Source organism: Apus apus, chromosome 5, assembly GCF_020740795.1.
Source record: "Apus apus isolate bApuApu2 chromosome 5, bApuApu2.pri.cur, whole genome shotgun sequence".
NCBI lineage: Eukaryota > Metazoa > Chordata > Aves > Apodiformes > Apodidae > Apus > Apus apus.
Window position 1 is genome coordinate 1,453,447 of NC_067286.1, and position 27,106 is coordinate 1,480,552.

The 27,106-nt window shown below is 62.8% G+C and overlaps 1 long non-coding RNA gene across 1 annotated transcript; it reads left to right on the forward strand.

The window, feature by feature from the left end:
- Window positions 1-12,222: 12,222 nt before the first annotated feature.
- Window positions 12,223-27,100, forward strand: LOC127385245 (uncharacterized). The gene is made up of 3 exons (XR_007889624.1): window positions 12,223-12,284; window positions 24,155-24,258; window positions 26,224-27,100. It is a non-coding gene; the product is annotated as an uncharacterized LOC127385245 (long non-coding RNA).
- Window positions 27,101-27,106: the final 6 nt, after the last annotated feature.

Genomic DNA, 27,106 nt, shown 5'->3' on the forward strand with positions numbered 1-27,106 from the left:
GGGAGACCTGCCATGGGTGAGGATGAGGATGAGGATGAGGAACCTTTCAGGGTGTCCCCACACACAGTCCTTTGCCGGCTTCCAGCTCTGGAATGAGAGCTGCCAGGTTGGGACTGTGTCCAGAGGGTTGGGATGAGCCACCCAGCCCCTGTGGCATGGGGAGGGGGGACCCTGCTTGCAGCTCTCCTGCCTGGTGGGCCCCCCTGGAGCCCAGGAATGCTGAGCTGGGTCCCAGTGCTCCCCTCTGTATGATCCAGCAGGAATAACCTGCCCTGGGGGGTGGTCTTGCTGGCCAGGAGGGAGCAGGGGGCTCATCCGTGCTTGGAAACCCAAAATGTCAGTAATGACCCAGCTGGAATGTTCCTCGGGCACTGTAGCCATCCCATCCCATCCCTTCCCATGCCATGCCATTCCATCCCCTCCTATCCCATCCACTCTCATCCCTTTCCATCCCATCCCAATCCCACACTCAGCGCTGGGGCTGCCCCAGCTCCTGCACATCTGAGCCTCAAGCACCTTCCCTGAATGGAGCCAAGAGCCCAGGAATAAGGAACTGCCAAACCCTGGAGCTGCTCTGATCCATCCCACGCTCCTGCCTCTGCTTCCTGATTAAAGCCCTTTCATTCCAATGGCCACAGACCCTCCTTGCTGCCACCCCCCTCCTTCCCCCGGGGGTGACAACCCTGGAGCCTGGGGGTTGCCAGGACCCTCCCACCCCCTTGCTCCTTCTCAGGAGGGAGCGGGGTCTTGGAGGGGATCCAGAGGAAACGACAGACGCGGCTCAAACGCCGCAAATCCACATTTAGGCGATGTAAACGTCCCCATTCCCAAGATCCGCCCCAGGCTCACACATCCAGGCGAAGGCAGCAGGTGCTCGGCAGCGCTGCCAGGCGGACGCTGCCTTTGGGAGCCTGTTTTTTTTGGGGGGAGCCTATTCTTTTTTGGGAGCTCAGGCAGCCGGCTGTGCCGTGGAACGGATCCCACCCCATCCACACAAGGGTACCGGGCTCAGTCAGCCCTGGGCGGGACTGGGGGGTGGGAGGGAGGAGGGAGAGGTGGCCTCGAGTGGGTCTGCCTGGTGTTTTTCCTGCCGTGCTGGGAATTGTTTTCCCTGCTCTGCGCTGGGGACACGCTCTGGTGGCCCATCTGGTGTTCTCCGCGCTGGTGCTGGACATCTGCTGCCAGCCTCGGGGGCTCGGGAGCAGGAGGGGGCCGGTGTCAGGCAGTGGCACATGATGCTGGGAACACGCAGGTTGCCCGCACCGTGCTGAGCCTGAGCAGCTCCGGCAGCTGCTGGGAAGCAGCTCGGACCCCGGCACAAGGCAGGAGGTGCCAGGAGCTCTCCTTGCCCAGCAGGTGACATTCCCGGGGCAGCTGGTGCTTTTGGATGAGGGCTGAGCACAGGGCAAAGCCAGCGTGGCCTGGCGAGCCTTCTCAAATCCTCCCATCCCACAAAATCCAGCGCTGGAGGCTCTAGGGATGGTGTTGGGAAGCAACGGGATGTGCTTGGGGCTGCTGCCTGCCTCTGCCCTGCCGAGAGGACGGGGTGAAGCGTCTGTCCCCCTGCGAGGCTGGGGAACAGCCATGGATGGAGAGCGCTGGTCTGGGGGTGGTGGGGAGCAGGAGACCTTGGGGGGGCTGCGGGACAGGGAGGCACAAGCAGGTCCCAGGCAGGACAGGGCGCATCCCGCCTCGATGGGCGGCTGCTCGGGCTGGCACTTGGGAGGAGTGAAGCGGTGTGAGGGGTCCCACGGGACCCCGGGGCTCCAGGAGCCCATGGGTGACCCTCTGCCACCGGCTCCTCGCAGTAGCCACCATCCCCACGACCACCCCCCCCCCCAGCCCAGGCAGCAGGAAGCCAGGGAAGGAGAAGTTATCAACCCGCCCTCAAGTGTCCGCTTCCCCTTGATGGTTCTGAGCGCGCTCATTAGCGCTAAATAGCTGCTAATCCCCTCATTACCGCTTATCTCTGCTGCCAAAGCCACTGTCCCCTCCTGCTCTGCCCCCGGGGCCGCGGGCAGCGAGCAGGCCCAAGCCTGGCACGGAGGTGGTTCCTTCTGCCAACATCCCATGCCCTCCCATCCCACCCCCTTTCATCCCACCTCATCCCATCCCCCTTCATCCCACCCCCTTTCATCCCACCTCATCCTATCCTCTTTCATCCCACCTCATCCCACTCCCTTTCATCCCACCTCATCCCACCCCCTTTCATCCCACCTCATCCCATCCCCTTTCATCCCACCTCATCCCATCCCCTGCCATCCCACCTCATCCCACCCCCTTTCATCCCACTCATCCCATCCCCTTTCATCCCACCTCATCCCACCCCCTTTCATCCCACCTCATCCCATCCCCTTTCATCCCACCTCATCCCATCCCCTCCCATCCCACCTCATCCCATCCCCTTTCATCCCACCTCATCCCATCCCCTTTCATCCCACCTCATCCCACCCCCTTTCATCCCACCTCATCCCATCCCCTTTCATCCCACCTCATCCCATCCCCTTCCCTCCCCCTCCTTCCCATCGCTTCCAACCCCACCCCAGTCCCGCCCCATATCCAATCCTTTACCCAATCCCACCCCACTGCATGCCAGGAAGGATGTCTTCCAGCTGGATGCAGACCTGCCCAAGGAGGGGAGAAACCTCCACCCCCCTCTCTGTTAAAGGACAAGCTGCCACCAAGGAGGATGAGACCCAACAAAGCCCACTGAACTGCTGGGGCTGCCCCAGCTCATCCACATCCTCTTCTCCCACCCCAAGGAGGGCTGAGGAGCCCATCATCTCCTCTCCTGGAGCACCCCCATCCCTCTGTCCCCCCCACGCCCTGCCTGCCCTTGGATCCCCTACCTCCACCTCCTCCCAGCTTCCCTTTGGATGCCCCTGGCACATCTAGGTGCTGGCCAATCCGTGCTGGCATCCCACGGCCCCTGGGCACCCCGGAGGACCTGGAAGGCTCTCGCTGGCCACTGTGGCTGGCACTGGCATCTGCAGCTGCTTGGGAAGGGGCCAGTTCCTTAATGCGAAGCCCCGTGGCCCCGCAGCGGCCGCGGGAATGTGCGGAGCTGCCTCGCCCTGCACTCCTGTGGCTCCTGAGAACGTTTTTGGAGGCTATTAGAGGGCCTTGGCACAACCTGGCCTCACCAACCCCGCGCTGCTCCGGGGCTCTTAGAACCAAAGCACTTGCATTAGTGAGTCCACTCCTATTTTTCCCCGGAGCAGGATGTCAGGCTGATTTCCCACCATAGCTACAAAAGGGATCCCTTCCCTTCCTCCTCCCTGTTCCCCGTTTCTCCCTGCCCCTGGAGGACCATGGTTTTCTGGATCCATCAGGGGCAGGTGCTGGAGGATTTTTGCTGCCAGATCCTCTCTGGCCCTCTCAGGGACAGTGGGGCTGGCTTGGACTTTGCCCCGACACCCGCAGCAAAGCTGAGATGTTTGGTTTCCAAGCGGATGTGGCAGCGCTCGGCCTCGCTCCCTCAGCCCTGCTCCACACCCTGGCCTGTCCAAGCTCCTCCAGCTTTGGCTGGGCACGGATTTCCCCCCCCTGCCCATCACCTCCCTGCTTCACTGCTTCCCCCGAGTCCTTCTTGTCAAGAGCATCGGAGCTGGCACCCTGAGCACATCCCTTTGGGATGGTAGGATCATGGAATGGTTTGGGTTGGAAGGGACCTTAAAGATCATCTAGATCCCACCCCTGCATGGGCAGGGACACCTCCCAGCAGCCCAGGCTGCTCCAAGCCCCATCCAACCTGCCCTTCAACACTGCCAGGGATGGGGCAGCCACAGCTTCCCTGGGCAACCTGGGCCAGGGTCTCACCACTCCCCTAGTGAAGAATTTCTTTCTAAATCTCCCTCTTCCAGTTTTAATCCATCCCCCTTGTCCCATCCCTCCCTGCCCTTGTCCCAAGCCCCTCCCCAGCTTTCCTGGAGCCCCTTCAGGCACTGGAAGGTGCTCTCAGGTCTCCCTGGAGCTTTCTCTTCTCCAGGCTGAACACCCCAGCTCTCCCAGTCTGTCTCCAGAGCAGAGCTGCTCCAGCCCTCCCATCATCTCTGTGGCCTCCTCTGGACTCACTCTGACAACTCCATGCCCTTCTTGTGTTGGGGGCTCCAGAACTGGAATCTGCCAAGTTGGTGGGCTCCTGAGGGATGTTCTCCAGGGTGTCAGGTTTTGGTAACGCCCATGGGGAGGTTTGGTGCCCAAGGCCTTATGAGCAGGGCCCACCAGGTGGGTACAGTTTGCAGATCCAGACTGGAGCAGGGTGAGGGCTGTGTACTGGCATCACACGTGGCTACAGAAAGAGAGAAAATGATCCCACACCAGGATTGCAAAGCCAAGCCTGTCCCACCTGACTCCACTCTTTCCAGGTGGGATCTTCTTGGATGCTCTCTCTTCTCTGGGCTACTTCTGCCCACCCCACTGTTGCCTTGAGAGGAGTTTTCTCTGATGCCAGGGGAAAGCAAAGGCTCCCTGGTGCTGCTGGAACACCTCGCCAGGCTTTGGAGGGACAGCTGACCCCGACACATGTCCAGGGAAGCAGCAAGTCCAAGATGGGATGCCCAGATATGGGAGAGAGCCAGGGAGCTTCTGCTAGTCAGGGTGATGAGTCTAACAGCAGCTTCTCTCTGGCCCTTTTCAATCTGATTCTCAGGCAGATCCTTCACTTCACATCTCTGTCAGATTTATTTTTTTTCCTCTCCTGCTGGTCCCACACAGCCTCTCTCCTGCCCTTGCAGCCTGAGAGCAACCACAGGAGGAGAAACTGCCCATCCCTCCCCCCAGCCACCCCCCCAGCTCCCATCCATCAGTGCCTGCTCTTGCGGGAATGATTTATCCCTAATTGTACCGGCACTCGGCAGAACCTTCCTACCCACGACGAGGGAAAAAAACAACACCACCAAGCAAAACAAACAACAAACAAACCCAACTCAACCCGTGCACTCATCAGGAGCTCCTGATGAGACTAATAGCATGGCTAATAGAGGTCACCCTTCATTACGGAGCCACATCTACCGCACATCAGACCCACACCGGAGCTTTTGTCGGCGGCGCGGCGGGAGCTCTCGGGCCCTCGTCAGCAGAGCAGGAGCACTTTGGGGGCTGGAAGGAAGGGCAGGGGTTGTGGAGCAGCACAGCTCTGCCCCTGCCAGCCCGCCCAAGGGCAGAGCCTTCTTTTCCAGCTCGGCCTTTCCCAGCCAATGTCACCCTGAAATGCTTTCAGGCCAGCACGGCTGGTCACCAGGGCAGGCGGGCCAGCACAGCCACCCCCAGCTCCCCTTGGGGACAGCATTTGGGGTGGCGGGGACACACATCACTCCCAGAGCCCTTGCAAGGAGACTCAGCTGGTGCCAGCCCTGCTGGTCAGGATGCAGTGGCCATCCCTGGGGGCTCTGGAAGCCACCGGCGCCTGGACTCAACTGCGGGGGCCGGCTCTGCCTGCCTGCCGGGCAGGGAGGAGCTGCTGAGTCAGGGGCTGGAGCAAGAGCTTCTTCATCGATCGAAACCTGACTCCAAGGCCAGGGCAGAGGAGATGAAAGCCTTTCTCAGGTGATGGCTCGTCCAAGCCCTGGGCTTAGGAGAGAAGACACTGCCTGGTCCAAGTGGGGAGAAGGGGGAGAAATGTGCCAGCTGTGCAGAAGGACCCTGGCACAGCCCGGATTTTCATAGAACCACAGACTGGTTTGAATGGGAAGGGACCATATAGATCATCCAGTTCCAACCCCCTGCCATGGGCAGGGACACCTCCCACCAGCCCAGGCTGCTCCAAGCCCCATCCAACCTGCCCTTCAACACTGCCAGGGATGGGGCAGCCACAGCTTCCCTGGGCAACCTGGGCCAGGCTCTCACCACCCTCACAGGGAGGAATTTCTTCCTAAGATCTCATCTCAGTCTCCCTCTTCCAGTTTTAATCCATCCCCCCTCACCCCATCCCTCCCTGCCCTTGTCCCAAGCCCCTCCCCAGCTTTCCTGGAGCCCCTTCAGGCACTGGAAGGTGCTCTAAGGTCTCCCTGGAGCCTTCTCTTCTCCAGCCTGAACACCCCAACTCTCCCAGTCTGTCTCCAGAGCAGAGCTGCTCCAGCCCTCTCATCATCTCTGTGGCCTCCTCTGAGCTCACTCTAACAGTTCCATGTCCTTCTTGTGTTGGGGGCTCCATGCTACCAGGAAGGACAGGCATGGACTCAAGGCAGCTGCCCTGACCTGCCAGTGGGTTTCTGCAGGGCAGGACTCCTGCAGCCCCAGCTAAATCCCACCACAGAGGTTCCTGGAGCACCACTGCACCTCTAGGCTGTCCCTGCCCCCCGGGCTCAGGGCCAGCAAGGAGGAGCCCAGCCCCATGGTGTGGTCCCACCTGCCGAGCAGCTGCTCCCGGCGACACAGCGGGCAAAGTCCAAGCTGTGACCTTCAGCCTCCACCTGCCGCCTTTCCCTGCCCTCCTCGGAGCCCTCCTCCATCCCAGTGGTGCCAACCACCCTCCTGGCTCCCCACACCACCTCTCCAGAGCCCGGTGGATCCCCTGGGAACAGTTGTGGCCACGTAGCACACGGGAAAACTTCAGGCTTCCATCCCATTTGAGCACCCCGGTAACGCCGGAGAGGGCAGGAATCTCCAGGAGAGTGGAGCACTTAGCCAGAAGGATTTCTAACCAAAACTGCTCCCCCAAAAAACAAGGAGTGTTGGGTAACTGGCATATAAACACCTCCAACGGGCAGCAAGGAGTGGGGATGGGGTGGCAGGAGGGGAAAGGAGATGTGACATCCCCCAGGCAGCACATGAAACCCTCTCCCCAAGAAGGGACTGGCAGGGAACAGCACCAAGGGATGCTCAGGGTGAGCCCAGGGAGGTCAGAGAGGTTTTTGGATCCCCCCACATCCACACTTCTCTCTCTTCCTCATCCACCCTCCCACTCCTGTTGCACACCTGGGGCCAAAGGGGCTTTGGGGCATGAATATGGGGTAGGGGCTGGGCTGGGGGCCCACTGGGGGTGTCTGTCCAGCCATGCCACCTTCCTCAGCACTGCACATCAATTAGAATTCATCTTTCTGGTTGTGTTTCTGTTGTTCTTTTATTGACATTTGCTGTCTGGGAGAGGAGCAGTAATGAAATCCTCCAGTGCACAGCACAGCTCCGGGGCTGGATGGGTGTCATCCCAGCAGCCAGAACCTCCCAGCTCACCATCCAGAGCCCCAGGGGCTTCAATCTATAGCTTGGGGACCCTGAATTCTAATTAAGAAGAAATTCTTCCCTGTGAGGGTGGTGAGATCCTGGCCCAGGTTGCCCAGGGAAGCTGTGGCTGCCCCATCCCTGGCAGTGTTGAAGGGCAGGTTGGATGGGGCTTGGAGCAGCCTGGGCTGCTGGGAGGTGTCCCTGCCCATGCAGGGGTGGAACTGGATGATCTATAAGGTCCCTCCCAACCCAAACCATTGTGGTTCTGTGATGATTCTATGAAACCACTAACACACCTTCTGGGAGAGCCACCACACCTTGGTCATCAAAGTGTCACCTCTTCCAGCTCTGGCCCCGGCCCAGGGACACGTTGTCTCTTTGAACTGGTGTGGCGTGGGGATGCCTCAGCTCCAGCAATGGGAAAAACCCCAGTGGGCTGGGACAGGCAGTGGGAGCCACGCCAGGCAAACAGGAGGGTTGTGCCCATGGCAAACAGCCCCAGCCGCCACGGAAAATTCCCTCCCAGCCCGTTTCAGAAGGCAGCACCGAGCAGCTGAGCCGGGGGAGAGACACCAGACAGATGCTCCCTGGGTCATTCAAACATACACCAGGGCACGAGGTGGCCACAGGGCTAGTTATTCAGATGCCATCTGCCTGTCACCCACGGGGAGACTGGCCCTGGCTCATGTCACCCGAAGCAAAGCGAGTCTGCTGTGGTCTCAGCTTTTTGGTGACCCCCATGGGTGGGTTTCCAGCTGAGCTGCCCTCTCTGGGTTGCTCCAGCCCATGGTTCAGGTGCTTTGCTGACCCAGGAGCTGGTGAGCTTGTCAATCAGCATCATTTATATGCTGGAATAACTTGTCAAAGGGATGAGCATCCTCCTAGAGCAGATCCCAGCTGCTCCCTTTCCCATCCACGCCTCCCCAGGGCCACTCTGGTGCAACCTGCTCTCCTGGGACCCCTCTCCAGGACACTGACATGCTCTCCTGGGACCTGCTCCAACACACCAACGTGCTCTCCAGGGATCCACCCTGACACACCAGTGTGCTCCTGGGAGACCCTTTCCAGCACACCAAGATCCTCCTGTGAGCCTGGCAGCTGCTGATCCCACTCAACCGCCTGACCGGTTCTGCCCCGCGTGGTGTTTGCACAGAAAAACAAACAGGACATCACATCTCCAAGCTCCTTTCCCACCCTGTCCAGAGGACCAGGAGATAAGGAAGACAGAGCAATGGGAGAAACCCCCCCCCCCCTCTTTACTGCTGCTGCTTCATTAACATTTTTATTAGCTGGAACAAGTGCCAGGTCACAGCCTTCTCTTGTTAAAGTGGCAAAAGAGTTTGCTTTCTAAGCCCCTGTAATTACTCCCGTTTGGCTCTGAAAATTTCGTCGTTGGAGGTGAAGTTTCCCCTGGCTTGGCCTCAGCCCAGAGATTAATTTGTGTAAAAGGCCTGAGTGAGGGGAAAAAAAATAAATAACATTAAAAAGAGAAGGTTCTCCCTGTTCGGTTGGAAGGAGGAATAAAAATAGCTGTTTTCTCCCTGTCAACGAAATTAAAAGAGGGGGGAAAGGAGTGTAATGACTTCTCTGAACAGATGTGAAAGCTGAAGTGGCTGGGAACTGAAAACTGAAATTTGGCAGCAGAAGCTGCCTTTGCCAGGGAGCCCCATGCTGGCACCTCCTGGAGAAATTTGGGTTGAGTTGGTGAAGCTGTGGCCGTGTGAGAGCCCTGGGGGAAGGATCAGAGCGGGATGGTCAGGGTGGGGTGCTCAGTGCAAGGTCCTCGTGGCTGGGGGTTCTTCGAGCTGTTGGTGAGGTTTGCAGGTGAGGTTGGAAGCTGGAGCTGCTCTCAGGTCCCTACAGAGCCCTGGGGAGCAGGTGGGAGTGTGCCCGTCCCAAGGGACATGCCTATGTCCCACTACAGCCCAGCACCGTGCTGGAGAGACAGGAGCACCGCCCTGTGGCCAGGGCTGAGGGGGAGAGCGAGGGAGAAGCGTGGTGGGCTGGGCTTGGGGTGTCTAGGGTTTTGGGATGGCAGGAGTTCACGTTGCCCAGGGATTTGGGATGGCAGGGATCCTGTTGCCCAGTGATTTGGGGTATCCAGAGATTTGATGTACCTAGAGAGTTGCCATGGCAGGGTTCCAATTGTCCAGGGATTTGGGGTACCCAGGGCTTTGGGGAGCAGGGCTCCAGTTACCCAGGGATTTAGGATACCCAGGGATTTAGGATACCCAGGGATTCAGGATACCCAGAGCTTTGGGGTGGCAAGAGTGCAGTTACTGACGGGTTCAGAGTACCAGGGCTTTGGGATGGCAGGGCTCCAGTTGCCCAGGGATTTGGAGTACGCAGGGATTTGGGGTACCCAGGGATTTGGGGTACCCAGGGATTTGGGATACGCAGGGATTCGTGGAGCAGGAGCTCAGGTTGCCCGGGGATTTGGGAAGGCGGGAGTTTGGAGCTCAGGGGTTGGCAGGATCATGCCGGGTTGTATGCTGGGAGGGTGGCTGGAGAGGACAGGGCTGGGGACAGTTCGTGTCTCCACCACGGGGAGGCAGGGACAGCTGGGGGTGACAGCAGGACACCTGTCACCTGGGGTTCACCTCCCCAGCTTTGGGCCAGCTGTGGTTTCAGCCAACTTTCTCCCTCCGTGGTGGCCTGATTGGCAGGGAAAAGCATCCCCGGGAGCTGCTCAGCATCCAGGAGGGTGCTGGCCCCTCGGTAGGAGCCCGGCGGCTCCGGTGCGGTGCTGGGCTGGGCTCTGCCGTGAGTCAGCAGCGTTTTACACCCACTTGGCCCCCGGTGGAAGTGACGGCGGAGCCGGGTTGTGTGGGTGCGGGAGGTTACGGTGCTGCCGGGATGTCTGTGCGTGCGGGGACGGGGGATTTGAGAGCTTTGCTGAAGAGTGTGTGGGAAGCGAGCGGAGAAAAGCGGAGTGAAAGCAAAGGTTTGTGCCAAGGGTTTAATGAGAAGGTTCCCACAAAGGGGTGGGGAGGAAAGGGGGGGGGGGGGAAATAATAAAATAAGTCATCATCATCAAAATAAAGCCACACGTCCCCGTGAGGAACCAGCCAGCGGGGGCGGGGGGTGAGGGGCAGTGCCCCTCCCCAGCCTGCCCGTGGTTCTGGAGGGCTGGCAGGAGGCTGGCACCCGTCCCCCTCTCTGGAAGAGCTTGGCCAGGGGGTAGGTGCAGAAGTTTGCCTGGCACGTGGCTCCCGGAGAGCCCCACTGGCTGCCACCCGCACCCAGACACCCCTGGCACCCACCCCAAAACGGGCTGTCCCTGGCCCGGCTCCCGAGGGGCTGGGAGAAGCCCCCAGGTGAGTGCTGCAGTGGGTGACATGCCAGGATGGGCAACGAGGAGCCCGTGGTGTGAGTCAGGAGCACGAGAGCTGATCCCTTACCACCCAGGAGGCCCCCCCCGGAACCGCAGCGCTGGGTGCTGGGACCCCCACAGCCGGGGGAAGCCCCTCAGGGCCAGGGTGGTGCTTGCCACCAGCTCAGCCTCATCCCTAAACCCCGTCCCTGGAGGTTCAGGGTTTCCTCCACAGGCTTTGATGTATTATAAGGAGGTAATTCCTGCTCCTTTCCCTGCTTGCACGCCGGTCTGGGGGCAAGCAGAGCCAAGATTTAGTCCCAAGAGCTTCTGGACCACTATGGTTGTGGTTTTCTGGCTCTTCCCAGCCCAGAGCTTCCACCTGATCTCCTCTGTCCCTCAAGGCCATGCTGGGCTCTGGCCCTCAAGGTTCCCACAAGCTCCAGATGGTCCAGGACGAGTCCTCCAGCCCCACAGCCCAGTGCTGGCCTGGAGTCTCCATCCCAGCCACCCCAGCAGAAGGGCCCAGCAGGCCCACTCCCAAAGCCTGACAGCAAAACCCTCAGCCACCGTCTTCATCCTCCATCATCATCCTCCCACGCCCCGTTGCACCCATCCAGAGGAACCTCCCGCAGCAGGACGCGGGGGCTCCTCCTCCCTCCCACTCCCTCCCACCCTGGGGACCCCCAGGCCAGCACCCCAGGGACACGGCTGGTGGCAGGGGTGCCCAGCAGGACCCACTGTTTGCACACCCCCGAGTGCTCCGCAGAGCGGCTCACCCGTTCGTTTGCTCGGCATCTCTGTAACAAACGTTAAAGAGGCAATAAACGCCGGGCTAGGAATTGCCCTTTCCTGCTGGGGGGGAGAGGGAGGGAGGGAGGGGGGCGGAAAGGGGGCCGGATAACGGGAGCCAGCGCACCCGCTCCATGCACCCGCACCAGGTTTTCCAGCGCCCGCAGCGCCCGCCGCGCCCGCAGTGCCCCGGTAGCGGCCGCCGCGCCCCGGCACCGGGAAAACCCGGCCTGGATCCCACCCGGAGCGGGGCAATTGAGGAACATGCCGGGGGGGTGGATTGGGGGAGTGCGTGGCAATGGGGTGGAGGAGGTGTGACCCGGAGGGTGGGTGAGGGGAGGTTGTTGCCCCCTGCGTGTGTGCGGTGCTGGGGGGTGCGCGTGTGCAAGCCCCCCCGTGCTCCCGCGTGTGCGCGCACGGTGTGCACGCTTGTGGCCATCCGTGTGCGCGGGTGCGGGGGGGCTGTGTGCCCCCCTCCAGCCCCACGCGTGTGCTCCCCGTTTATGGTGGCGGGTGTGTCTCTCCGCCCGTGGCACCCCGCGCCTGCTCCTGCGTCCCCTCCCTCCCTGGCCGTGCCGATGGCCGGGCGTGTCCCCACCGGTGGCAGTGCCGGTGGCCGTGCCCCCCCCCCCCTCCCCCGCGCCCTGCACCGACGCCCCCTCCCTCCCTCCCTCCTTCCTTCCTTCCCTCCTTCCCTCCCTCCATCCATCCCCGGCGGCTGCAGTTTCCCTCTCCCGCCAGCAGCGAGCAGCAAGTGGATGCGCGATCGGGGCTCACACTCACGCACACACACACACACACACACACAGACACACAGACAGAGGCAGGCAGCGGGCGGGCAGCACGGGCTCCGCGGGGCTGCCGGCCCCCGCCGCCGCATGCGGGCCCCCGCCGCCGCCCCCGCCGCCCGCCCACCCCGCCGCCGGCTGATGAGCCCCGGCCCCGCCGAACCGGGCAGCAGCCGCCGCCCCGCCGCCCGCCACCATGTACCTGCACCCGGAGGCTGCCAGCGCAGGTGAGCCCGCCCTGCGCAGCGACGGGCACCGGGGACCCGCCTGGGGGGGGGACAACGGGACACACACACACACGCCGGGGCTCGCCACCTTCTACCCCCTGCCCGGCCCCGCCGGTGGGACCGCTCCGTGCCGCCCCCCCCCGGGGGCCGCGGCGGCCGCTGCCCGGTTGCCCCCTCCCTTCTCAAGCCCCCCCTTTGCCTCCCCAGCTGCGGCTTTGCCGGAGTGACCGGTCGGGAGTTACGGTAGTTTTGTGTTTTTTTTTTCTGGGGGGGGGACGGGGACGACGGGAGAAAGTCACCGCCGTCGCTTTCAAGTGAGTCACCGCCCTGCAGAGCTGCTGGAGCATGGGGGGGCCCCGGTCCCCCCGCCGGGGACAACCCAGCCCGGGGACACCCCAGCCCGTAGGGCCAGCACCTCCTTCTCGGGGGAGCACCCGGACTCGAGCAAGCCCCAGCCCCCGGCTAGCCCCCAGCCCCCGGGGGGAGCCCCCAGACCCCTGGCGAGCCCTCCGGGTGAGCCCCCAGCTCCCCACCAAGCCCCCAAGCTCCCGGGGTGAGCCCCCATCCCCCCCAGGGTGAGCCCCCAGCCCCACCGGGTGCCAGCAGCCGGACAAGCACCCAGTGGGCAGCTCATCACCCCACTCCTCATCACTGCCCCCTCTGCATCCCTTTGGGGGTCCCCCGGCCCTGGTCCCCAGCACCGTCCCGCTGCGCCTTCTCCTGCCGGGGTGGGCGGTTGGGGAAGGGGCTTTGGCCGGCGCCGTTTTGCTGAGCTCATGCTCCGAAGGCATCGATCGGCCCCGTCTCCAGGAATCTGGGAATCTGGGACGCTGGCGGGGAGGTTTTTGGGTGCAGCCGCCCGAGCTGCCGGCAGCCGGTGCGGAGGAGAAGGGATGCTACGGGTGCGACACGTCTCCCCGGGGCCTGGCGGCTGTCACCGGCCGTGTCCCGGGGCCCGAGGAGAGTCGACCGGCGGACAGAAGGACAAGGTGTCCTGCGGTGGCGTTGGGGACGTGCCGGCGGGGACGCGGGGGACGAGCTGGCGCTGGCGGTGTGGCTGGGGCGAGCTGCAGGCGCTGGGCAGAGCCAGGCCTGCGGGGAGCAGGCAGGTTTGGGGCAGCTCTGGGGACTGCCACACGCTGTCACCCTCAGCAGGTGACAGCGTCAGCGCTGCCGAGGAGTTGGCAGCTCCAGACAAGACGCCTTCGAGGTGAAGTTTCCGCCTGCCCGGAGGCTGAGCGTCCCCTCCCACTGCAAGCCGGGAGCAGCTCCGTCCCGTGCCACCCTGTCCCCTCGGGGATGTCCTGTGGACAGGAGAGTGTGACACGGCACTGTTTGGCCCAAGGTCACCCGGCAGGCCAGTGGCAGAGTGGGGACACCAGCCTGTCCCCACCGGCAGCGGGGTGGCAAGGCTGCCCTTCCCTCCCGGTGCCCGAGGTCCACGCTGGAGTTATGTCCCCTCCAAACTTCTCATCTGCCCCCAGTTTGTCCCCGTGCCCCTGCTGGATGTCCCCATGGGCCACCGACGGCTGCCTGTGCCTGCAGGCTGCAAGGTTAAAAGGCAGAGCCTGAGCTGCTGGGGTTTGGGGGGGGCAGCCCCTGCCCCATTCCCAAATCCCACTGCCCCTGGCTGCCGAGTCTCCCGTCATGTGGGATTTTTCCCATGTCACCAGCCATGGCTGGACCATGGGGTACCGTGGGGGGGGGGTTGGGGGTTTCTACACACATGCTGGGTGCTGGGACACCGGCTGCTGCATTCCCTGTCTCCCCCTGGCCCTGCTTTTCCTCCCGTGCCACCGTGGTGCCGTGGGGGTTCTGGGTTGGTCCCCCATGATGGAGGCTGGGAAGGTGCTGGGGGCTCATCCCCACGCTGGGATTGCCACACCACCGTGTCCCTGGGGAAGGAAATCTCCCTGTCCCTGTGAGTCCCTTCCCGGCACCTTCACCCTGAGGTGGCACCGGCCTCGTCCCCTGCTCGGTGTCACCATGCAGGGGACAGTGGCTGTGGCCCCCAGCTCCGGCTGCGTTTCATGGAGGGTGAAGATACCAGTATGGGGAAATTCGGGAAACTTTGCTGCCATCTGTGCTGTGCTTGGCAACGGGGGGCTCTGGGGTGGGCAAGGTGAGGCTTGGAGGTGATGGGAGATCCAGTCCTGGGCTGGGAGATGTGTGAGAGAACCTGGCCTTGGCTGGCCAAGAGGTGCTTGGAATTGGGATTGAGCTGAAGCGTTTCCCAAAGCAGCTCCCTCCAGGAGGGTGGCTTTGCTGGGGGTGGGGGGGGGCTGGGAGGGGCTGTGCTGTGGCGGGAGGGTCATTGTCTGTGCTCTCTATGTCCCGTGACGCGTCGGAAGAGCCGTGGCCGAGTGTGAAGCTGAGATTGGGTTGGAAGACAAAGGTTCCCTCCTTGCCACGGGGACGGGTGTCCCCCCACGGCCACCCACGCCAGCTTGGGGGGGGCACCGGGCAGCTCCCTCCTCCCTGCTGCCATGCGAGACCCCCCCCCCTCCATCCCCACTGCCGACACCAAGCTGTCCCCTCTCCAGGCAGGCAGTTACGTCCCAATGTCTTCATCTTAGTGCATCGAGCAGGTGCTGGGGCGGGGGGGGGGGAGCAGGAGCAGGGGGGGCTCTGGGTGCCCCCCCACCCCACCTCTCCATCCTCCCAGGCTCCCATCCTTGCCGGTTGGTGGCCGGGGGCTGCCAAGCCGAGGCGTGCGGCGGCCCCGGTGGAGGTGGTGAATCAATAACCAGGCGGCTGCTTGTTTTCCCCCGGCGCGGTCTCGGAGCGGGCGATGGAGAGAGAGAGAGGGAGAGAGAGGGAGAGAGAGGGAGAGAGAGAGAGAGAGAGGTCTGCTAGCGCCGGGGGGGCTGGAGAGGCTGGGTGGGGGGGGCATCCATGGGAGCAGGTCCCCGGGGATGGGCTAAAAGCCGAAAGCCGGGTTTCCAATTGAGCTGAAATTCCCCCGAGGAGCGAGGCAGGGGGCAGGGGTAGGGGTGGGGGGGTGCGGCTGGGAGGATGGAGAAGGAGCTGGTGGGGGGGGGCGGAATGAAACGCGCCAGCCGGGGAAGGCAGACAAAGAGCGGAGGGCTGGCCGGGCACCTGCTGCAGCCACGCGTCCGTCCCGCACGGAACCGGCACCTCCAGAGCCCCCCCCATCTCCCCCCGACACCCCCATCCCGCTCGGGGTTGGGGATCACCTCCCTGCCAGCCCCTCTGGGATGCTCCTGCCTGCACCCCGGAGTGGTCTCACCCTGTCCCTTCGTCCCCCAGCGCCCCCGTCCCCCCGTGGCAGGTCCATCCCCGTCCCTCGGGGCAGTGGGATGGATCCCCCGGGATCTCTCCCCTCCACCCCCACTCCCGGGGGTCTTGCTCTCTCTCCCCACCACCTCCAAACCGTTCACCCTCCCCTTTGCCCGGAGGGGACCCACGCTCAGACGTGTGACACGCGTGTCTTAGCGCCCCACGCACATCATGGGGACAGCAAGGATGGGGCCGGGGGACGCAGCCCGGGGCAGGGGGTCTGGCTGGGAGGTCTGCTTGGTGTCCCCCCCCATGCCGAGGAGCTGGAGGCGGCTTTTCCATCGCCTGATCTCGCGGCTTTTCAAGCTGCCGGCGAAGGGCGGGGGAGCGGGGAATGAAGACAGATGCAGATAATATCGCTGCCACCCCCCCGGGCCCCGGGGGGCTCAGCTCCAGTACCTATTAGAGATGGATTCAGCCTGGGAAGGGCTTTCCAAGAGGCACCGACGGGGCCGGAGGGCAGGGATTGTGTCCCAGAAGCAGAACGGCGGCCAAAGCCTCAAGTGGGGGGCTGAGCTCCCCGAGCTGCCGTGGGGGGGGTGCAGGGAGGGGGAGGGGGGGGTCTGGGTTGGGCCTGGGGGGCTGCGGGTTGGGTTGTGCTAAGCAGCAGGTCCTGCATCTCTGCGGGTGCCAGCCCGGTGGTGATGCGGGGGTGCTCTGCGGCGGGTTGTGGGGTCGGGGTGCTCGCAGGGTCCCCTCCTGTTGTCACCGGGCTGCTGGGCTGGCAGCTCTGCTGCAGGAGGGAGAGGGTCACCTTGGGGGGAGTTAATGAGGTTTGAAAGGGAAGCGGCCGCTGGCGCTGGCGGGGATGGAGCCGGGGCGGCGGCGGAGGGGCAGCTCAGAGCAGCGGCCCTGCTCCCTGCTGGGGGACACTGGAGGGACAACCCTCAGGGTGCATTCTGGGGGGGGCTCCGGGCAACCCTGAAATGAGGTGTGTGCAGCCCTGCCCTTCTGGCTAAGGCTGGGGGACACTGCTGGCGGTGGGGGGTGGTGGTAGGTGACTGTCACTGCTGCCCTATGAGTGACCATCCCCAATCCTCCATGGGTGGCTGTCCCCACTCCCCCACAGGTAACAATCCCAGTCCTCCATGGGTCACCTTCCCCACTCCTCCACAGGTGACCATGGCTGCCCCCCCCAGGGGTGACTGTCCCCACTTCTCCAGGGGCTCGGCATGTGTCACTGGAGGATGCAGCCCAGGGACCTGGAGCTGCAAGAGGATGTCCACCAGCCCCACGTCCCCCAGGCACTTGCCCACACCCCCGTGCCCCCAGTGCTCCACCTGGGGCCTTCCTCGGCCCTTTATCCCCTTCTTCTCTCTTCTCTCTCCTCCCCTCTGAGCTGCTTTTCTCCATCTTCCCATATGCTCTCCACCAGCCCTTCCCTTCCTCCCCTACTTTGGGGGATGTGGCCGGTGCTGAGCATCCCCCAGCACTGAGCTCTCTGTGAAGCTCCTGTCCCCACGGTGGGACACTAACCTCAACGTGGGTCCTGGACAGTGGTGGCTGTGGGACATTGCCCAGGGCAAGTCGGGGAGCTGGGGGAAGGAAGGATAGGCTTGTGGGGCTGGACTTAGCAGACATGGAGCCTCCCGTCCCCTGGAAGCCTTTGGCTTTGTGCCTCCCTCTCTCTCTGCTGCTGTCACCCAAAGAGGCCCGGGAATGATGGAGGACCCTGGGGCGAGAGGCTAAGTGGTGACAGCGAGGCAAGAGCTGGCAGTGCCACTCGGTGTGAGAGCCCAGCGCTGCTGCTCCCGGCCCGCCCGCCGCCGGGGGAGGGCTCTGAGCCAGGGCTGGTGACAAGGTGGGGGACAACGCCCGGGGGCTGCAGGAGCAGTTCCCAGGGGGCTGTAGGAACGATGCCCAACAGGCTGCTAGCACCATGCCCAGGGGCTGTGGGGATGATGCCCAAGGGCTGCTGGGGTGATGCCTGGGGGGGCTGCTGGGGTGATGCCTGGGGGTCTGCAGGAACAATGCCCGGGGAACTGCAGGGGTGATGCCCGGGGGCTGTGGAGATAATTCCCAGGGGCTGCAGGGATGATTCCCAGGGAGCAGCAGGGGTGATGCCCGGGGGCCGCAGGGATGATATCTGGGGGGTTGCAGGGGTGATGCCTGGGAGCTGGGGGGGGACTATGTCCAGGGGTGTGGGGGACAGGCACTACCAGGAATGCAGGGCTCATGTTTTAGGACACATTACCTGGAGCTGAGGCTGAGGAGAAAGCCAGCTTCACTAGGGTCAAGGGACATCAGGAGGCCACCAGGAGCAGGGAAATGGATGGAAACCCCGTGGCACTCGGGCAGGGGTGCAGAAAGTTCCTCAGTGGGTCCAGGCATTCCTCAGGAGGAGGGATGTGGTGGGGACCACAGGCAGTGGGACCACAGGCAGAGAAACCACGCGCTTCTCCGGAAATCCTGGGCCAAAAATAGCCCAGCGCCGGGGGCAGGAGCTCCTTCCCTGCCAAATTCTCCTTCCACCACCGGTTCCTGCTTGTGGCCACGCTGGAGGGGGTCGGGGGTGGAAGCCCCTGGCTGGCATGGGGGGTTTGCCCCAGGGTTTGCCCATGGGGTCTGCTATGGGGACAATGGTGGCTGCGTCTGTGTGTCACCCGTGTGTCACCCGGAGGGGTCTTGTGGCTTTGCTGAGCAGCACGTGAACATGTGGTGGTTGGAGCCTACACGCCAGCTGCTGGGAGGGTGGGCAGGGTGGGTGGGCAGCAATGCCCCATCCAGGGGCTCAGCGAGGTGCTGGATGCCCTGAGCATCCTCTCCCCCTCACTGGGAAGGTTCTGGGAGCTTTGGTTCTGCTGTTCCTTGAGGAGCCGTGGGCTGAGCCCATCCTGGTGGCCCGTGGCAGGAGGGTGAACCCTGCCACAGTGCCCACCAGCCTCGGGGGGGGGGGAGGGGGGCTGTGTGGCTACTGCATGGCCCTGGTGCCATAGCCAAACTGGCAGAGGGAGTGGGGGTTGCACCTTGAAGGTGACAGAAAATGTCCCACAGGTGCACAAGGGACCCGATGGCTTCAGTGGCAAAACACCCACCCTGTTGGCCATCGCACAGGTGTCTCGTTCTGCCCATCACCGTGGCACCAGGGCTGGGGGGACACGTCCTAGGTTGGGACAGGGGACATCTGGCTGCACCTGGAAGGAGCTGTGCTGTGTTTTGGGAGAGCCCTCAAGGGCAGGATGGTGCCATGGGAGCTGCCACCCTCGGGCCTGGGTGTCTTGGCATGGCCACAGCACCCAGCACATGGGTGCTGGGGGAAGGGTGCTGGGGTGCTGGCTCGCTGGGTGCTTCCACCGGCCAGCCCCATCCCACGGGATTCCCAGCAGCACCGCAATGGGGGGATGTGAGAGTCTGGAGACAAAGCCCCCCCCGGGGGCAGGCAGCTCGGCGTGGGGGTGGCAGAGCCGGACAGATTGACAGCTCCGGGGGATGGACAGATGGCTGGATGGAGAAGCAGATGTGTACGAGGGATGGATGGAGGGCTGGCTGGATGGAGGGACTGATGGATGTGTCGGAGAGGAGGACGCCCAGATAGACAGACAGATGCACAGATGGAGGACAGACGGCCGTTCCCTTCCCTCCTGCCCCAGGCACCCTCGGGGTCCTGAGCTCTGGCGCTGCACCTCTCCTCTGCCCCACAGCTCATCCGATGGTGGGACGCTGGCCAAGACCACCTGCCACCTGTCCCCAGGGTCCCCCCAATGCCCACATAACCTGCCGGCTGGCACCGGCCATCTCAACCCTCCAGCTTGCCAGCTCTGTGGCCACCTGCCTCCCCCTTGTGGCTCGAAGCCCCCCAGAACGCCCGGCGGGCTGTTTCCAGGGATGGTGGGGAGGTTTTGTGTGTGTGTGTGTGTCCCCCCGGTGGTTTTGCATCCTGGCAGCCCCTCCGTGCCCGTCCCTCTGCTCCCCCCCCCCCCCCCGCCCTGTTCCCGGGCTCCCGCACAGGAGGGAAAGCTGCAAATTCACAGTTTTTCAGCTGCCACCTAAAAATAAGAGGTTTTGGGAAATATCGAGCAGATGAGTGGGAGGATGAGAAGAGGAGGAATTAGCGGCCTGGCGCCAGGCAAACAGCAGCTGGGAAGCCCCGGGGTGGCAACGCGGCCACCTCGCTCCCTTGCCCGGTGGCCACGGCACCGGCATCCCGCGGGACAAAGGGATGCCTGGATGCCATGGGGGCCTGGATGGCCCCGGGGGGAGGCAGGATCGGGCCCCTCCCACCTTCCCCAGCACCATCCCTGGGGCTCAGAGGCTCGTCCCACCGCGACGACAGCAAAACGTGGCGGGAGGGGGGGGGAAGCACAGCTCGATTGGCACCTTCTCCCCTTCCCTCCATCTCCTCTCCGCCCACACCCCAACCCCCCCCTTTCCCGGGCTTCTCCGTTGCCGGTTTGGCGAGTACCGGACCTGCCGGGCACCCGGCTGGGCGGCAGGTCCCTTGGCACCGGGAGAAGTTCCTCTGCCCGGAGCTGCGGGGACAGGCTTGGATCGGAGCTTCCAGAGAAGCTGGGGGGGGGGGGCGGGGCCGAGCGGTTTGGATTTCTCTCCCACCCCTCTCCTACCTCCCCAGGGTGTTTTGCATCCATGAGTTTTGCCACCGGGCCGGGAAGGTGCTCGGGAGATGGGGCTGGAATACCGGGCTCATGCAGGGCGAGGAGAGCGGCTCCGGGGCGGTGGGTTTCGGTGCAGGGCCATGGGGGGGGGGGGCGGGGGAGAGTTTGGGTGCCAGGATGGGCACCAGGAGCTAGGACAGGGGGGCTTGCTGTGCCCAACTGGAGCAGTGGCTGTCCTGGGGAGCTGGGTGTGCACAGGGCCACCAACAGGCACCGAGCCACCCAGATGTGCAAAGCCACCCAGATGTGCAAAGCCACCCAGATGCACAAAGCCACCCAGATGTGCAAAGCCACCCAGATGCACCAGGCCATCCAAGTGCACGAAGCCACTGGGATGCTCAAAGCCACCAAGATATGCATGGCCACCAAAGTCCACAGAGCCACCGACATCTGCACAGGGCCACCAAGATGCACAAAATGTCTGAGGTGCACAAAGCCACCAACATGTGCCAAGCCACGGAGATACATAAAGCCACCAAGATGCTCAGGGCCACCAAAGTGCGTGAAGCCACCAAGATGTGCAAAGCCACGGAAGTGCACGAAGCCACCACGATGCTCAGGGCCACTGAGATGAGCAAAGCCACTGAGATGCACAAGGCCACTGAGATGCACAAAGCTACTGGGATGCACAAAGCCCCCAAGATGGGCAAAGCCTCTGAGATGCACCAGGTCACTGGAGTGCACAAAGCCACTGAGACGCCTAAAGCCACCAAGAAGCACAGGGCCACCAAGATGCCCCAAACCACCAAACTACCCAATACCACCAAGATGCACAGAGACACCAAAGTGCACGAAGCCACTGGACTGAGGCCAGGGAGGAGGTGGGAGCAGGCTGGGGGACCTCAGGGTGTCCCCAGGCTGGGCTACCTGCACAGGGGCACCCATCTCTGCCATAGCACCAGCACCCACCACCATGCTCAGCCGTGTGTCAGATCCCTTGGCATCAACATTCCTCCCACCTCACCTCCACTGGGCTGTTCCTGTGGGATTTCTGGCTTGGAGAGGAATAATCCCATTGGGATCTCTGGTCCTCCCGCTCCGGCCAGGCTGGGATGTGTTTCCTCTGCAGCCACAAAGGCTCCTGCTCCTGCAGCAGCAGGTCCCACTCCTCCAGGAACAGCAGCTCAGGGGACATGGGCACATGGTGGCAAGTGGCCATCACTGTCACCAGCCCCATCTCCCCAGCACCCTGGGGGTCCATGGACATTGGTGGGTCCCATGGGTGCAGGATTTGAGGGGTGCCCTGCTTGGAGTCCTCTGTACCATGGGGTTCCTCTCCCTGCATGCAGGGACCTTCTTTGCATGGCACAAGGACCCTCTCTGGATGCAGGGGCCCTCCCCCCAACGTGGGGACCCTCTCCCTGCATGCAGAGGCCCAGTCCCCTCAGCACGGGGACCCCACGCAGCATCTCAGGGCAGGAGGACAAGGCAGGAGCTCCACTCTGCTCAGCTTCTCTAATTAACCAGTGCTAATTGCCCAGAAAATGAGTCATTGAAGTCATGCGGAGTGCCACAGCAGCCCAGGGGTTGATATCTCTCCCCCAGCCTTGGGGACATGGTCAGCACGGGCTGAGGGACACGTGTCCTTGCTGGGAAGAGCTGGCACAGGGACCAGTGTGGCTGGAGGTGACCAGGGGCTAGAAGCCACCCTTGGCAACGAGCCCCCAGCGTCACAGTGTGGCCCCCCTGAGTCAAGCAGCACCCCCCGGGTGATGCCAGGCTCTGGTGGCTCTGGTGGCTCTGGGACTTTGGCCTAAGGCAGCGTGACACAGGGACCACCACACACCAACATCCCTCTCCAACCCCTTGGGTGGCAGCACCCAGACACGGCACTGGATTTCTCCTTCCTAACCGGATTAATCCCTCATTTGTGCCACATCTCCCCCCCAACTCCCCCCCCCTTATCTTCTCCCCTTTGATGTCCCTCTTGCTGGATGAACTTGACCCTGGGAGGATGAGCTTGACCCCACAAGGACTGAAGCATCTTTTGAAGCTCCAGCTAAGCCCAGTGGGGTTGTGGTGGGGGGGTCACTGTCACCACAGCTGGGCAGGACATCTTGTCACCGTGTCCCCAAGCTGGCATCAGCAGGGAGCACTGGGGAGGGGGGCAGGAAATGGGCCAGCATTTGGGGTAGCATTTGGGGGCTCACCCCTATTCCGAGCCACCCCAGCCTGTCCCATTAGCCCGTGTGCCCAGTTTGAACTGGTCAGGATCCCACACTGAGGGGGGGGGGGGCTGACCCAGTTATCCCTCCCACCCATCCACAGGCATGGCTGCTTGACACCCCCCTGGCAGCTGATGCAGCTCAGGTTTGGAAATGTTCAGAATTAAGGGCTGGTCCCAAATTCCCTCCTAGGCAACAGTTGCTAAGCTGAGAGAGTTTTATACACAGGCTCCTCGTGAGGCAGGAGCCATGGAGGGCCCCCCCATCCCTGCCTGTGGATGCAGGGAGCATGTGTGCCTCTGGTGTGGCCCAGGACATGAAATTAAGTCATTACACCCCCAAAATCCCCCCGAGGCAACTTCACCACCCGAGGTGGGAGCTGGTGGCACCCGTCGCGTGCCGGGGGGGACGCTGGAGCCCCCAGTCCAGCTGCCCGGGCTGCTCTGACTCATCCAGCCTCGGAGCTGCTGGCAAATTTCATTACAATAACAAGGTCTGAGGGCAAATTAATTATTAATGATTATTGTTTAATATTTATACTGCAGGATGGCTACAGGCAGGCTGCTTCGGCCTCGCCGCTTCCCACTGGCTCCAGGGGTGGCCTGTCCCCATCCCAGGGGGCACAGCTGGATTGGGAGCCCCAGAATGGGGGGTCCTGCCAGGGCACGGGGCTGAGCTGGGCTGGGGGTCCTGCTGGATCCCCCCCCAAGCCACCTTGGGACCATATTCATGATCCCTGGGCATTCAGGGCCATCACATTTGCCATGAGCTTGGTGGCAGTGCCAGGGCTGCCAGATGCTGGGATCACCCTGTGCTGGGGTGGGGGTCACAGGGGGAGGCAGGGCAGGTCCCTGGGGGGCTCACGAGGGTTTTTCCCACCCACTCGGGTGCCAGCAAGGTGAGCAGGGTGGGTGGGAGATGCCTGCCCAGCCTTGTACCCATCCCCAGTGTCTGTGGGGGTGATGCTGGGGCAGCAGAGGGGTCCATCCCCAATTTTGGGGTCCCCAAGGTTGTCCCCATGGCCAAGTTGGGGAGGAGCAGGGGACCCTGCTGCCCGACCCCTCTCCACAGACTTGGGGTGAATTGATGTGGGTTTGGCTGACCCAAAGAGGGAACCCCTCTGGAGGGGTGGCTGTGGGGCACCCATGGGAAGGGCAGGAATCCAGCAAGGAAACATTGGGATGGCTTGTCTGGAGGGGATGGGAAGGAATAGGGGAAGAGGATGGAGAAGGTGAAAGGATGGGAATGGGGAATGGAAAGAGGAAAGGGGAAGGGGAAAGGATGGGGCTTAGGAAGGGGAAGGAAAAGGGGAAGAGGATGGAGAAAGTGAAAGGATGCAGATGAGCTGAGCATTAGGAAGGGGGAAGGGGAAGGGGGAAAGGGAAGAAATGGGGAAGGGAAAGGGATAGCGATTAGGAAGGAAAAGGGGAAGAGGATGGAGAAGGTGAAAGGATGGGGATGGGGAAGGGATGGGCATTAGGAAGGGGAAGGGAAAGGGAAAGAAGAGCGAGCAAGGGATGACCAAGGGAGAGGGATGGGGATTGGGAAGGGGAAGGAACAGAATTCCAGCTGCTGTGGCGAGAGGGCCCGGTGGGAGCGGCGGGAGGCAGGCAGCGATGCTGTGACCTTTGCCAGACACGCCGTGTCTCCCGGGGTGCCAGCAGAGATTAAAGCCTTCCTTCTGCTCCAACCTGAGCTCCTGGGGACCAGGGCATCCCACCGGGAACCCAGTGCCCACAGACACCCCCGGGATGAGACCTGACCCCTCTTCCTTGTCCCCCTGCTCCCCCAGGCTCTCCTTCCCGCGACGTCCTCCTCGTCTCAGCCATCATCACCGTCAGCCTTAGTGTCACCATCGTCCTCTGCGGGATCTGTCAGTGGTGCCAGCGCAAACTGGTGAGTGTCCCCAAGCTGGCTCGGTGCCCCGGGGTGGGGAGGACCCCTTCTCCCTGCCGGGGGTCATCCCCTCATCCCCTGGGGGGTTTCTGGGGGGCAATGCCTGCAGCTGTGCTTGGCGGCAGGTGCCGGCTGCAGCTTTTTCTTTTGCGCTTTTGGAGACACGATGATGAAATGTTTGGGTGAAACCTTCTGCACGGCGTGAAGGGAAAGTTCCAAGTCCATATATCTCCAGATTTACGACGAGTGGTAACGATCTGGCCCCTGTCCTGCTGGGCTGGCTCCTGCCTGGAAAAGCCCTGCGGGAAGGCAGCCAGCCTGTCCCGGGCAGCACCCGGAGCTGGGGACTGGCCCTGCCACCCTCTGTGCCACCCCACCCTGGCACTCTGGGGGCACCCAGTGCCCCTCCCTGAGCTCCACTGTGGCAGGGTGCCCTTTGGCTTGGATCCTTTGCATCCTTCCTTTGAGCCTTGCATCCTTCCTCCTCTTCCCAGAGCAGCCCGGTTCCAGGATCCCCAGGAAAGGGAGAGGGGATCCAGCCAGGGATGTGACATCCTGGGAGCCACCAGGAATGGGTTTCCAAGCCCAGCTGGTGCCAACCAGGGAAGGACAAGCTGGAGTGGGATGTGGTGGAAGGTTAAACTCTGGAGAAAGGCCGGTTGTGCTGAAGGATGAAGCTGGCAGAGGAACAAACAAGTGGAAATTGGCTGGGAAGGAATTCAGGCTAGGAATGAAAAAAGGACATCCCGGCTGGTCCCCAAAGCACACAGAGCTGGAAGGGCTGTGTGGGAACCACAGCCAAACCGGCCCAGAGCCTGCAGGGCTGGCCCCAGGCTGGCTAGTGCCAGGGGAGCATGGGCCAGCAGCCACTGCTGCCGTGTCCCCACAAGCCCTGTGGCCAGCTGGGGACAGCGCTGAGGGCTGAGTCCCTCCAGGATGGTCCAGGGGTGTACAAGGAAGTCAGGCATCCCTGTGCTTCCCGGAAGGATTAGCCCGTGGGTATCCAAGGAGATCCAGCATCCCTGCAGATCCCAGTAGCATGAGCCCGTGGGCACTGAAGGAGGCTGGGCCTCCCGTTGGGATCTGCCTGTGGTCACCCAAGGAGGTTAAGCATCCCTGCAGATCCCTGCAGGATGAGCCCATGGGTGTCCAAGGACACCAGTTCCGAGGGTGCAGGGATCAGCTTTGACACAGCTCTGCTAAAGGAACCAGCTCCACGCAGAGGGGATGGAGCTGGGAAGGGGAAGGGAGGAAGGTTCCCTCATGCTGTAGCTCCCGGGGGGATGCTCGCAGCTCCAGGACCACCGGGGTGGGAGGGCTGGTTCCCGACCCCACCCTGTTCCACAGCTGCTTCCATTCCACCCCACACCTGCAGGGAGCAGCCTCCGCTTCTAATTGTTCTGTAATTGGCGTTAATTGCTCTCCTGTCCGCCCTGGACCGGAGCAGCCCGCTGAACCTGCCTCGGAAATCGCAGCCAAGTGCCCTGATTAGGAGCCCCAGTTAGGAGCCAGCACCGGCGTCACCATCATATGGCAGCTCTTCCCGTTCGGTAGGGAAGGTGAACTCAATTAATTCAGGTTCAATTAATCCTAAAATTACCCGCTCCTCCCCCAGCCTGGCCATAGAGGGGCGTAGAGGAGGTGGCTGCTGCTCTGCCCTTCAGGGCAGGGCATGAGGCATCCCCCTGTTCTCCTGCTCCTTGGGGACAGTGCCCAAGAGCCAGAGTGGCCAGACCAGCATCTCCCTGGTGCCTTTGCTGGCTCCTAAGGGCCAAGGGATGAAGCTGTTGGGAATTCTGCTGCCTGGTCTGGTGGGATGGAGCCTGGTGACCAGGAGGCTGTAAAGAAAAAGGTCCAAATGCAGCTCAAACCCCTTCAGGGGAGGGAGGTGTGGGTCTGCTGCCATGCTCGGGGGTGGGCTGGGGGTCTGCCTGTCACTCCCTGAGCCCCCTCCCCTCTCTGCAGGGGAAGCGTTACAAGACTTCCCTGGAGACCGTGGGAACTCCGGATTCCAGCCGAGGCCGCAGTGAGAAGAAAACCATCAAGTAGGTGCTAGGGGGAGGGGGAGAGGGGCACAGGGCTGCGGTGCCCGTGGGAGCCCATGGATCTGGCACAGCTGCAGCCCACTCAGCACCCTGATCCATCGTGGGTGCCCTGCCTGCCTAGGGACATGTGCTGGACTGGTGCTGGCAGCAGGGATGTCCCTCCTTGGGGACAGAGGTGGCTGTCCCTCTGCTCCCAGGGTGGAGGGTCTGGCAGAACCAGTTTGGCAGTATCTCTCTCCTGGGGGGCTGCTGGGGAGACCGAGCCAGGGGTGGGCCCACCATCGTGCCACAACATTGTCCCTTCCTGCTCCTCCTGCAGCTCCAAGCAGGTTGGGGTTTTCCCCCCCAGTGAGGGCAGAGATGTCCCCAAGTCCCCCAGCCCAAATGGGACAGGGGTTTCAGGAGACCAGGACAGCTGGCAGGTCTCTCCAGTCCCCTCGTGTGCCCCTCCTGGCTCTCCTGCAGAGTTGTGGGCATGATGTATGGAGCCATGGGGACCTCAGCATGGGTGTCCCCAGGGATGTCCAAGGGCTGGGCATGCAGACCTGAGCCCTGACCATCCTGCCCAGCCCACGTGGCTGGACCACAGGCACCAGGGACATGGTGGGAAGAGGAGAGCAGAGCTGGGAAGGTATCATGGCTATTGAAACCCCCACCTTGGCTGGCCTGGCTTCCTGCTTGGGGTGTTCTTGGGGTGCAGGAGTCTGAGGCTACCTCAGGCATCCCTCTGGGCCCAGCCAGCTGCTCCTGGCCAAGGGTACCTCCCCTCCTGGTGGCCCAGCACATTCCAGGCTCAACCTGGA